At 43.5% G+C, this 11,301-nt stretch overlaps 1 long non-coding RNA gene across 1 annotated transcript; it reads left to right on the forward strand.

The window, feature by feature from the left end:
* Positions 1-1,798: 1,798 nt before the first annotated feature.
* LOC138156216 (uncharacterized) lies at positions 1,799-8,774 on the forward strand. The gene is made up of 2 exons (XR_011167100.1): positions 1,799-2,182; positions 7,911-8,774. It is a non-coding gene; the product is annotated as an uncharacterized lncRNA (long non-coding RNA).
* The last annotated feature ends 2,527 nt before the right edge of the window (positions 8,775-11,301 follow it).

Below are 11,301 nucleotides of genomic sequence, written 5' to 3' on the forward strand. Positions count from 1 at the left end.
TGGGGAGGGAGAAGAATCATATTATCATAGAATCTTGGGGTAAGAAGGGCCCCTCCCAAGGTTGTGTGCTTTTAACAGCTGCCTAAAGTGAGATATCCCTCTACCACATCCTCGTCCTAGGGAATTTTAGGAGATGCTGGAATTTCCACCAAGCCTTGAATTCAGGAGTTGAAGCTGCTGACATCCTAAGAAAATCAGAGAAGATCCTGCCTTCTTTTTCATTCTCTCAGCATCCCAGGGGCCTCTGTGATTCCAAAGCTCTCCCCTCCTTCCATTTTCCTGTGTTCTAGGGATATGTGTCCATGTTGTGTAGTCTCAGTGGAATATAAGCTTTTTGAAGGCAGACAAGCTTTGGTTTTGGTTTTGTATCCTCAGACTTGGCTGAATGCCCAGCACCTTTGTTGTTCAATCAGTTCAGGCATGTCTAGCTCTTGGTGACCCCATTTGGAGTTTTCATGGAAAGATTCTTAAGTAGTTTGCCATTTCCTTCTCCAGTTCATTTTACAGATGAGGAAACTGATGCAAACAGGGTGAAGTGACTTGCCCAGGGTCACAGAGCTAATAAATTATCTGAGGCCAGATTTGAACTCAGGTCTTCCCAACTCCAGAGTCAGGGTTCCATCCACTGTACTACCTAGATGCCTTGAACAGAGTAGATGCTTAATCAATCATGTTGATTAGATTGGACTCTTCAGTATATGTCTACTGATTGCCTATAGAAGAAACAAAGAAAAGGGGAATGTAAAAGCCTAGCCCAAGAACCTTTACCACTAAGTTGTAGGGGAAAGCCTGGTTCTCACCATATGCTCGGTGGTGAAAGTCCAGGGCTGATATTTGCATAGGGTATGAGAAGTCAGCAGCTGATGGGGATGCAGAATGTCAGAGCAGGGAGACACTTCTGACCCTGCTCTGGGTCTGAAGGTTTTGTGACCTTGGGAAAGTCACCTAATTTTTCATTGTGCAAGGCTAAGTCTCAGAGGCTATAAATTGCAGGTACTGACCTGCATTGGGAAAAGGAGTGTCTTCATTGGAGTTGCCTATGTCATTGACTCAGACATTTTTCCTATTTATGATACCATCTCCCATCCCCAAATAAAATCCAGACCTGAGTGCTGTTAGGAATACTGCAAGGGCAGAATGCCTTGGAGATCCCTGTTCCCATCTCCTCCTTCTCAGGAAAATGGGAAGAGCAGGAGGGAATTCTTTCAAGACAGGCATGGAGGGTGGGTAGTGAGTGCAGGGCCCACCTGGATTGGAATCCTGACTGTGTCACTTGCTAACTTTGTGTGTTTGGGCCTCAGTCCCCTCATCTACAAAATGGGAGGGTTGGCCTCCAAGGCCTTTTCTAGCTCTAAATTCTGTGAAACTGTGTGACCTTAGAAATATTGCTTTACTTTTCTGGGCCTTAGTTATATTTTCTAGGAAACAAAGGGGTCAAGATTCAAAAAAACCTCGCTGGTCCCTTCTAGCTCTCCATATATGGGCTATATGAAAGCCAGTTTGGGGATATTTGGGGTGCTCTGGGAAGGGGAGGCACCAGGGAAGCCACGGAGAGCCCTGAGGGATGGGTCCCCCCAAACTAGGATTCCCGAATCTGGGATACAAACAAGGGCCAGAGGCCATACTTCTGGGCTGTCAGAGCTGGTGACACAGGTTACAATTTGTTGTGATTGGTGGTTTCTTCTAATAAGCTTAATAGCTGAGATACATCTGTTGGGAACAGGAAGGCCCCCATCACCCTCTGACACAGATGTGCCTGTACTGGGCCCATTGTGAAAGCTGGAGGAAGCCTCTGTTTCTCATCTCCCCCTGAGGCCTCTGGGGCCCTAATACACTCCCCCCTCCATGCCCTGTTTTGAAAGAATCCCCTCGTGCCCTCCCCACTTTCCTGGGAAGGGGGAGATGGGAGTGGGGACCATAGAGGTATTTTCTTTCGGTGCTGGGGACGGCCAGAAACTCCCCAGAACATAAGATCCTTCAGAATCGCCCAAAATACACTGAGACTTTCAAGCCCTGACAGGCTCTGGAGGGGAGCGGGCGAGGAGGGCCCAGCTGTGTAAATGTTTTCAGTCTTGCTGAGGAGGCCCTGGTTTTGACTCCGGGCCAAGACAAGCCTTCCCTGAGTTGTTTTTGGCTCGACGTCCCATTGCAGGAATGTCGGCATCACTTGCAAAATATGATGGTGGGTAATTTGGACCACAGGCTGAAAGCAGAGCTTCTGGTACCTTTGGAGGGCCTCTAATTACTGTGGAGTGGGGAAGGGAAAGGGGAAGGGGAAAGGAGGGAGGGTTAGAGGAGGAAGGACAAGGGAGGAGAGGAGGAAAGGGGGAAAGGCGGAGGCCCCCACAAAATGGAGGGGATCAGGGCTAATCCTGAGATCCATCATTACCTTCCTCTGATTTGGAACAATGAGCTGGTCTCTCTTTGGGAATTTGGTGGGGTGGGGGAAACTGATTAAAACACCTAGTCACACTGATTGTTGGGAGGAATATTAGAACCTAGAAGGTCAGGCATAGAAAGGCCATTAGAACAGAAAATTTCAGAGCTAGAGGGGCATAGAATACCAGAGTTAAGATGGTCCTTAGAACAGGGTCTGTTAGAGCTGGGAGTGGCCTTAGAAGAGATACTTTCAGGGCTGGAAAGGACCTTAGAATAAGGACACTTGTGTGGGTAGGGGAGAAGGTGTCTTAGGTTCTGCTTGGCCCCAGAGTGCAAAACTTGGAGTTTTGCACATAGTGGAGAAAGTGTTCAACAGAGAATCATAGAACAGTGAATGTCAGACTTCAGAGGACTTTAAACAGAGAATATTAGAGCTGGGAGGGGCCTTAGAACAGAGAATGTCAGAGCTGTGATGATCTTGGAACAGAGAATTTCAGAGCTGGAGGGACTTTAGAACAGGGGATGTCATGACTGGGAAGGACCTTGAAACAGGGAATGTCAGATTTTGGAGAATACTTGGAATATATAATTTCAGGGAGGGACGTTAGAACACAGAATATCAAGGCTGGGAGGGAGCTTAGAATAGAGAATGCCCCAACTGGGAGGGAATTAAAAACAGAACTCTAGAGAAGGGAAAGAATTTATTGCACAGATTGTCAGAGCTGGAAATGACCTTTGAAGGTAAAGAGAGACATGATTTAATAACAACTCACCTGAAAAAGATCTGGGGATCTTGGTGACCTATAAGACTAGTATGGATTGATAGTATGATAAAAGTAGCCAGGGAAAATAATCAAATCTTTGTCTGTATTATGATAACTCTTATACTGTGTTGAAAGACACTTAATGACTTATTTGTTAGAACCAGTCCTCATGTCGAATATTGGTCATACCATATATGGAGAACTTTATTCAGTGATTGGCAACACATTTCAGGATGGGCATTAATAAGCTGGACAGTGTCCAGAAGAAAGCAACTAGAATGGTGAAGGGCTTAAATTGAAGGCCAGTTGAGGATTGGTTAAGGTGACCTGAGAACGTTCACTTTGGAGATTATAAAGAGTTTAAGGGAAAATCAAGACTCTTTTAATATCTGAAGGGCAGTTGTGTGGGTAGGTGGGAAGGTGTCTTAGGTTCTGCTTGGCCCCAGAGTGCAAAATTTGGAGTAGTCACACAGTATAGTGGAAAAAGTGATCAACAGAGAACATAGAACCTGAGATCTAATATGGTTTCTCTTATCTGTGGCAGGTATAACCTTAATATAACCACAGCCTCTTTGGGCCTCAATTTTCCAATCTGTAAAATAGTGATGTTATAGTTGATGATTTTGAAGGTCTCTTCTGGCTTTAGATCTAAATGCTTTGTTGTCATAAAGTTTCAGATTTTGGCTTGAAATAGAGAATCAAAAGTCGCTTGTTAATGTTAGAACTGCCCTAGAGTGCAATGGACTACCTTGGGATCTAGTGAGCTCCCTTTTACTTGAATATTTCAAGAAAAGGCCAGATGGCCATGTGATGATGATGATGATGATGATGATGATGATGATGATGATAATGGTGGTGATGATGATGATGATGGTGATGGTGATGATGATGATGATGATGATGGTGATGATGATGATGATGATGATGGTGATGATGATGATGATGATGGTGATGATGATGATGATGATGATGGTGATGATGATGATGATGATGGTGATGATGATGATGATGGTGATGGTGGTGGTATAGTGGTTTGTACAACATCTTTTATATGCTATCTTAAATTCAACATGTCCAAACAGAACTTCTTATCTTTCTCTCTAAACCATCCCTACCTCCTACATTTCCTATGATTGTTTAGGGCAATATCATCCTTCCAGTTCTACAGGCTCACAATCTCTGAGTCATCTTGGACTCCTCACTATCTCTCACCTCCCATATTCAATATGGTGCCAAGGCCTGTCCATTTCACCTCTACAGAATTTCTTGTCCATTTCACCTTTGCAATATCTCAGGTCAATTTCACCTCTGCAGCATCTCTTGTCCATTTCACCTTTGCAAAATCTCTGGTCAATTTCACCTCTGCAGCATCTCTTGTCCATTTCACTTTGCAGCATCTCTGAAATATTCTCCCTTCTCTCCTCTGACACTGTCATGCCCTTGGTGCAGGCCTTCATCACCTCCCATATGGACTATTGCAATGGGTGCTGATGGGTCTGCCTACCTCAAGACCCTCCCCATTCCAATCCATCCCCCATTCAATCAGAATTTTTCTAAAACATAAGAGTCTACTCAATAAACTCCAGTGACTCCCTATAGCCTCCAAACTCAAACACAAAATGCAATTTTTCATTCAGAACCCTTCATAAACTAGCTCCCTCCTGTCTTTCCAGTCTTATATCTCATTTCCCAATCAATATGCATTGAACCAGTGATACTGGCCTCCTGATTGCTCCTTGAACAAGACACTATTTCTTGACTCTGGAATTTTTCTCTGATTGTTCCCCATATCTGAAACACTTTCCCTTCTCTATTCCAACTGTAGACTTCCCTGCTTCCTTTTAAGTATCAACTAAAATCCCTTCTACAAGAAGCCTTCCCAATATCCCCTTAATTCCAGAGCCTTCCCTCTGTTAATTATTTCCTATTTATCTTGTATATAATTTGCTTTTTATATATTTGTTTGCATGTTTTCTCCCTATTCGATTGTGAGATCCTTTAGGGCAGGGACTATCTTTTGTCTGTTTTTGTATACTCAGTGCTTAGTACAATGTCTGGCACATATAGTAGACACTTATTAAAATAAAATATTTACTGACTGATTGATTATCTCTTTTGATCCTCACAACAACTCTGAGAGGTAGGCTCTGATACAGTTTTATAGATGAAGAAACTGAGGCTTAGATAGATGAAATGACTTGTCCAAAGTCACATATAAATCTTTAATCCTATGAGTCTGCTGGATTTTGACATTGATGTAGCCATTATTGTAAGCCAAGGAAATTTTCGTGATTTTGCCAGCATCTAACTTGGGAGAGCCTTTGGAGATCACACCCATCTGTAGCTAGAACAAAGTAGGGGATTCCTGAAGCCACCTTCATCTTTTTTTTTTTTTAAAGCAATTGGGGTTAAGTAACTTGCTCAAGGTTACACAGCCAGTTATTTCTGGGTGTGGTACTGAGTATCTGAGCCCGGATTTGATCCAGGTCATCTCAACACTGTAGCCGGTGCTCTTACTCGCTGAGCCACCTGGCCGCCCCTAAGCAATTGGGGTTAAGTAACTTGCTCAAGGTTACACGACCAAGTGTTTCTGGTTGGGTGCTAAGTGTCTGAGCCCGGGATTTGATCTCCAGGTCTTCTCAACACTGGAGCCAGTGCTCTTACTCGCTGTGCTACCTGGCTGCCCCACCTTCATCTTCTAAGGTAACAATGTTAGCCAACTGTGAGTTCGGTGGCCACGATTTGACAGGAAATATCAAAGGGGAGAGAGCAAACATTTGATAAATGCCTACTATGTGCCAATCATGGTGCTGAGTGCTTTATAAATATTATTTCATTCGATTTGCACAATAATCCTGTGTGGTAGATGCTATTATTCTCATTTTACCATTAAGGAAAGTGAGAAAAATACCATGTTTCCCCGATAATAAGACACTGTCTTATTATATTTTTTGGACAGAAAAATACCAGAGGGCTTATTTTCAGGGGAGGGCTTATTTTAATGAACATTGACAGCAATTTTAATAAACAGGTAAATGTGAACAAAAAAATGTACCTTTATTCAATAATGAATTCAATAAAGAACAGGATGACGCGCTCACTGCTGCAGGTCTGATTGGATGCAGCTCAGAGTGTGGCGTTTCACGGGGGGGGGGGGACGGTGCATATGTAATGTAGCATGTAGCACAGGGGATCACCTTCACTACAGTAGCAATTTCAATAGGGCTTATTTTCTGGGGAGGGCTTATTTTAGAGGAATCTTACACAGTAAGGGGAAGGCTTATTTTCGGGATAGGTCTTATTATCGGGGAAACACGGTAGAAGTTAAGTGACTTGCTCAGAGTCCTACATCTAGTATTGCAGGCTGAATTTGAACTCAGGTCTTTTTGACTCCAGACCCAGCACTCTATTCATGGTACCACTTGGTCAAGCTGGACATCTAAGGTCAAAGTGAGCCCCAGAGAAGGGGGAACAGAATCTGGTAGTGTGCAGGGAACTAAGACATTATCAGGTGTGGAATATAACCCAAAGATGCAGACTTCCACCATAGAAACTGTCATCTGAGGAGGTCAGTTTTGTAAAGTGGAACCAAATAGCTGCTGCCTTCACCCCGAGCACCCAGCATAGTCTCTGACACTTAGAATCTGCTGGTCAACTGATAGACCCTCCCTAAACATAGGCTGCATTTAGGCATCAAATATCTAGAATTGCATGGAGCAGGCATGAGTCCTTGTCCAGGCATCAGACATATCCCACAAAGCTAGAAGATAGAACACATGTATACCCTACTAGTGCCCTCCCTCTATTGTAGACACAATTGTTTTCATGGTGTCTCCCCCACTGCACTCTTTGAAGGCAGAGACTGATATTTACTTCTTTTGGTATCCTTAGCTCTTGGAATAGTGCCTGGAACATAGTAGACATTTAATGAATGTTTGTGGAGACGCTGAGATTGTTAACTTTGCTGTGGATCAGGACATGTAGCACCATATATTAGAGCTGCATACAGTAATCCTATGTGTTAGTGCTAAGTAGAAATAAAGTGACTTGCCCAGGGTCACCCAACTAGTAGGTGTCTGAAGCAGGATTTGAACACTGGCCTTCTTGACTCCAAGCCCCAGAGCCCTATCCATGGTGTCAAGATGTATATCACCTTACCCACTTTACAGAAAAGGAGATGGAGTGTCAGACTAGTAAAAGCAACATCTGAAGTTTAGGAAATGAAGGGAGAGATTGTCATCTCCAATTTTTCAGGTGGGAAAGTTGAGGTCACAGATCTTTTCAATGGTCTTATATCTGCAGAATAGTTACATCCTTGTTGGGGAGATAAAGACATGTACAAATGTATTTTATGTCGATCTAATAAAGTACTCATTTGTATGTCAAGCATAATTAGTTGATGGAACTGTCTGCCTAATTTGTAAAGAATCCAGCAATAGCAGAATCTTAGAGACCACTAATTTACTCTACACCAAGGCCAAGATTTCCCTTTGTGAACATACTTGAAAAAGTGTCATTCAGGTCTTTCTTGGAGACCTAACATGAGGGAGATCCCTCACTTCTTCCTTAGGCAGCTCATTCCCCTTTGGAATAGTACTATATCATGACTAAATCTACTTCTCTGCAGTTTTCCCTCACTGTCCCTTGTTCCACTCTCTGGGGCCAAGCTAAGCTAACACCTTTCCCACAGAACAGATGTTCAGATACTTGAATATAATTCCATCCCCCGACTTTGCCCAATGCTACTATCTATTTTCTCTTTTCCAGGCTAAAACTCCCCCAGTTTCTTCAGCCAATCCTCATCTGACATGATCTTGAGGACTTTCATCACACTGCATTTCTTCTTCTAGAAGCTGTCTACCTTATCAACATCCTTCCAAGAAATGAACACAACTCTCCAGTATATCCTGACCAGGGTGGAATACCATGATACTGTTGACTCCTTTATTCTCATTATTATACCTCTCTTAATATACTGTAATATGGCATTATGTTTTGGGGGCTTCCATGGAACACCATTGAATCACATTGAGCTGATAGTTCACTAAGCCCCCCAGATCTTTTTCACAGGAAGTTTTTTTGCCTAGCTATCCATCTACCATCCCATATCTGTGAACTTTTTTTAAAGCAATTGGAGTTAAGTAACTTGCCTAAGGTTACACAGCCAGTTATTTTGTGTGGGTGTTAAGTATCTGAGGCCGGAACCGATCCTGGGTCCTCCCGACTCCAGGGCTGGCACTCTTACTCACTGCACCACCAAGCCTCCCCATCTGTGAACTTTTTGCATGGAATATTTATCTCTGTGAAATTTCATCTTCTTAGAATTGGTCTAACAACCTAACACAATGAGATTTTCTGAGATCTTGATTCTGGCATTTAGTATCTGATCTATTTTTTGCTAGATATCATCTAGAAATTTGATGAACAGGCCAACTTAACCTTCAATCAATCAAACAAACATTTATTAAGCACCTACTATATGCCAGGCATTGTTAAGTTATTAAACACTTACTATATGCCAGGCACTATGCTAAGTGCTGAGGATACAGAAAGGGCTAAAAAAAATCCTTCTCTCAAGGAGCTTACAATCTAATAGGGATACAACATTCAAGCAAATATAAATGAAGTGACTTATTTGTTGTTGTTCTTCAGTCACATGTCAGTCATGTCCTACTCTTTGTGACCCCATTTGGGTTTTCTCAGCAGTGATTCTGGAGTGGTTTGTCATTTCCTTTTCCAGCCCATTTTATAGATGAGGAAACCAAGGCAAACAAGGTGAAGTGACTTGCCCAGGTTCATACAACTAGTAAGTTTCTGGGGCTGGATTTGAACTTAGGAAAATGTATCTCCCTAACTCCAAGCCCAGTACTCTATCTTTTGTGCCACCTAGCTGCCCCTAGCAACTTATATACAGGCTAAATAACTTTTAAAAGATGATATTATTACAGTTTCTAGGGCCAATTGCTAGGGAAGTCTACTAAAGTAAACTCTTAGACTCCTGGAGAGGGAGAGAGTGAAGGGACATTCTCATAGGAGAGAAAGGGTACAGGGAGAGGAAGTGTACTCATAGGCTCTTGGAACAGATATTTGGAGCAAAATATTAGTGAAGGATTCCAAGGCAAAGCAGATGCAACTTTTCCAATGGAAAACCTCAGAGAAGGACCAAATGTTGACTGGGGACCCAACCCACATACAGACAATGAACATCCTTGTAGGAAAATTTGAGGATGAGTCGGGCTTGGCCAATCACTTGTGTCAGATGACTATAAGAAGTGGCAGCTCAGTCCCCAAACCGTGGGGTTCTGCCAGTTATTAGCAGTACTGCTTAAGAGTCATGCACAGTTTACCTGGATTAAGGCACCACGACCTGGAGATAGTAGGGTGTCACCCAAGACATGTGTCAGCAAGGCTATCTTTCTATTTACATGGTGAGGGAACTCACTGGCTCCCAGCAGAGTGGGACAGTGGGAAAAATATTCCTATCTAGACTTCCCCCACTCTGATCCATCTGTCAAATAACCACAGAAATCATTTTCCTAAAATACAGGTTGGTACTTATGACTTCTGTGCTCAATAGACTCCTATTAAATCTAGAATCAAAAAATAAATTCCTCTTTTGATCAGTTAAGGAACCTCAAAATCTCCCTCTGAACTATCAGAGTCCAGGTCCATAGTTCTATATACTATGTCCCCTGGATGCCCAACTGGAAAGAGAAGTGACCTGAGAACACAAACTATTAGGACTTCAGAAGTCTTTATTTAGATATTCCTATGTCTAGAACCATTAGAGGCTTTAGAACAAGGAAGGACCTAAGATAGCATTGTAGTACAATATGGAGGAAATCAGGCCTGGACAGGGAACCTGAAAGTCATACAACAAAGTAAGGGAATGGGGACAAAACAAAACTTTGCTGTGTTCGTTTTGTGTTGGGCCAATGCAGGGGCCCCAGCAGAAGGAGAATCGTGTTGGCTGAGGAAACCTAGCTTCTCTGATACCTCATTCCCTCTCCACCCCGCCCCCCCATCCCCAGTGGCCCCTCAGAGACCAAGCAAGCAGCAGGAGGCTTTCCAGGAAGCAGGGGGAGTTGAGAGTGACATGTTTACGTTGGACTTTGTATGGAAACAGAGACGGAGAGCCAGGTCCAATATCCCCCCCTCTGGCTTTTAAGGGAACGTTTCATCTGCATTCCTGCTGTTTGGGGTTGGGGGAGTGGGCAGGAATAAAGGAAGCTGGTGATGGATCACAGCTGAGGACCAGCGCGCTAAGCAGCCACCGTGTTTGGGGGCTAGAACTCCCAGAACCCCTGAGCCGCTGGTCTGTAGGAGGCTGGGGAGGCCATTTCGTCCAACACACACCTGACCAAGAGTACCCTCCACAGTCCTGACACAAGTCTTTGCTTGGAGACTTCTAGAGAGAGGGAGCCACTGGTCTCTTGAGGCAGCCCACACAGACCCCTGGGTATCCCACCTTCCCTTCCTTCTAGTAAAGTCAGTCTGGGCAAGAAACCCTGTTTGACTGCATGTCCATGGGTAAAATCAATGGCATTATCAGATCTGCAGCTTGTCATTTTAAAGCCTCAGAAATGATGCCTGGGAAAGGCAGGATGGAACATGCCTGTCAAGTCAACATGTTTAAGGGAACATACTTAGGGACAAATTCACTGAGATTGGGGGAGGGGAGTTTTAGGAGACTCCTAGGTCAATATTGCCCAGGCAGCACTGTATTGGAAGAGGAGAGAGCAGGGAGGTGTAAAGGCAGCAAGGATCTTTGTGTGGGAAATTGGCCAGAAGGAGAGAACGCAGCGGCTTCGAGCTGCTTCAGATATTAGTTAAGAAATCTAACTTGGCGATAACTCGGTTGTTTCTAGTGCCCTCTCAATTTTAGCACACTTGTCCAAAGTCCCAGTTGTCCTTCCTAGTTGTGGCTGCTGTTACTGTTGTTATACACTAGCTGCTATTTAGTGCACATGTGGCGTTCCTTCAGAATGACCCATGGTCTCCCTCCTCTATTCCCTCCTCCCTCCCTCTCTCCTTTCTTTACTTCCCTCTTTTCCCCTTTTCTTTCTTTCTTTCTTTCTTTCTTTCTTTCTTTCTTTCTTTCTTTCTTTCTTTCTTTCTTTCTTTCTTTCTTTCTTTCTTTCTTTCTTTCTTTCTTTCT

The sequence above is a fragment of the Petaurus breviceps genome, unplaced genomic scaffold (genome assembly GCF_028583685.1).
Source record: "Petaurus breviceps papuanus isolate PSGF00001 unplaced genomic scaffold, PetGlider_PUasm1.0 99, whole genome shotgun sequence".
Taxonomy (NCBI): Eukaryota; Metazoa; Chordata; class Mammalia; order Diprotodontia; family Petauridae; genus Petaurus; species Petaurus breviceps.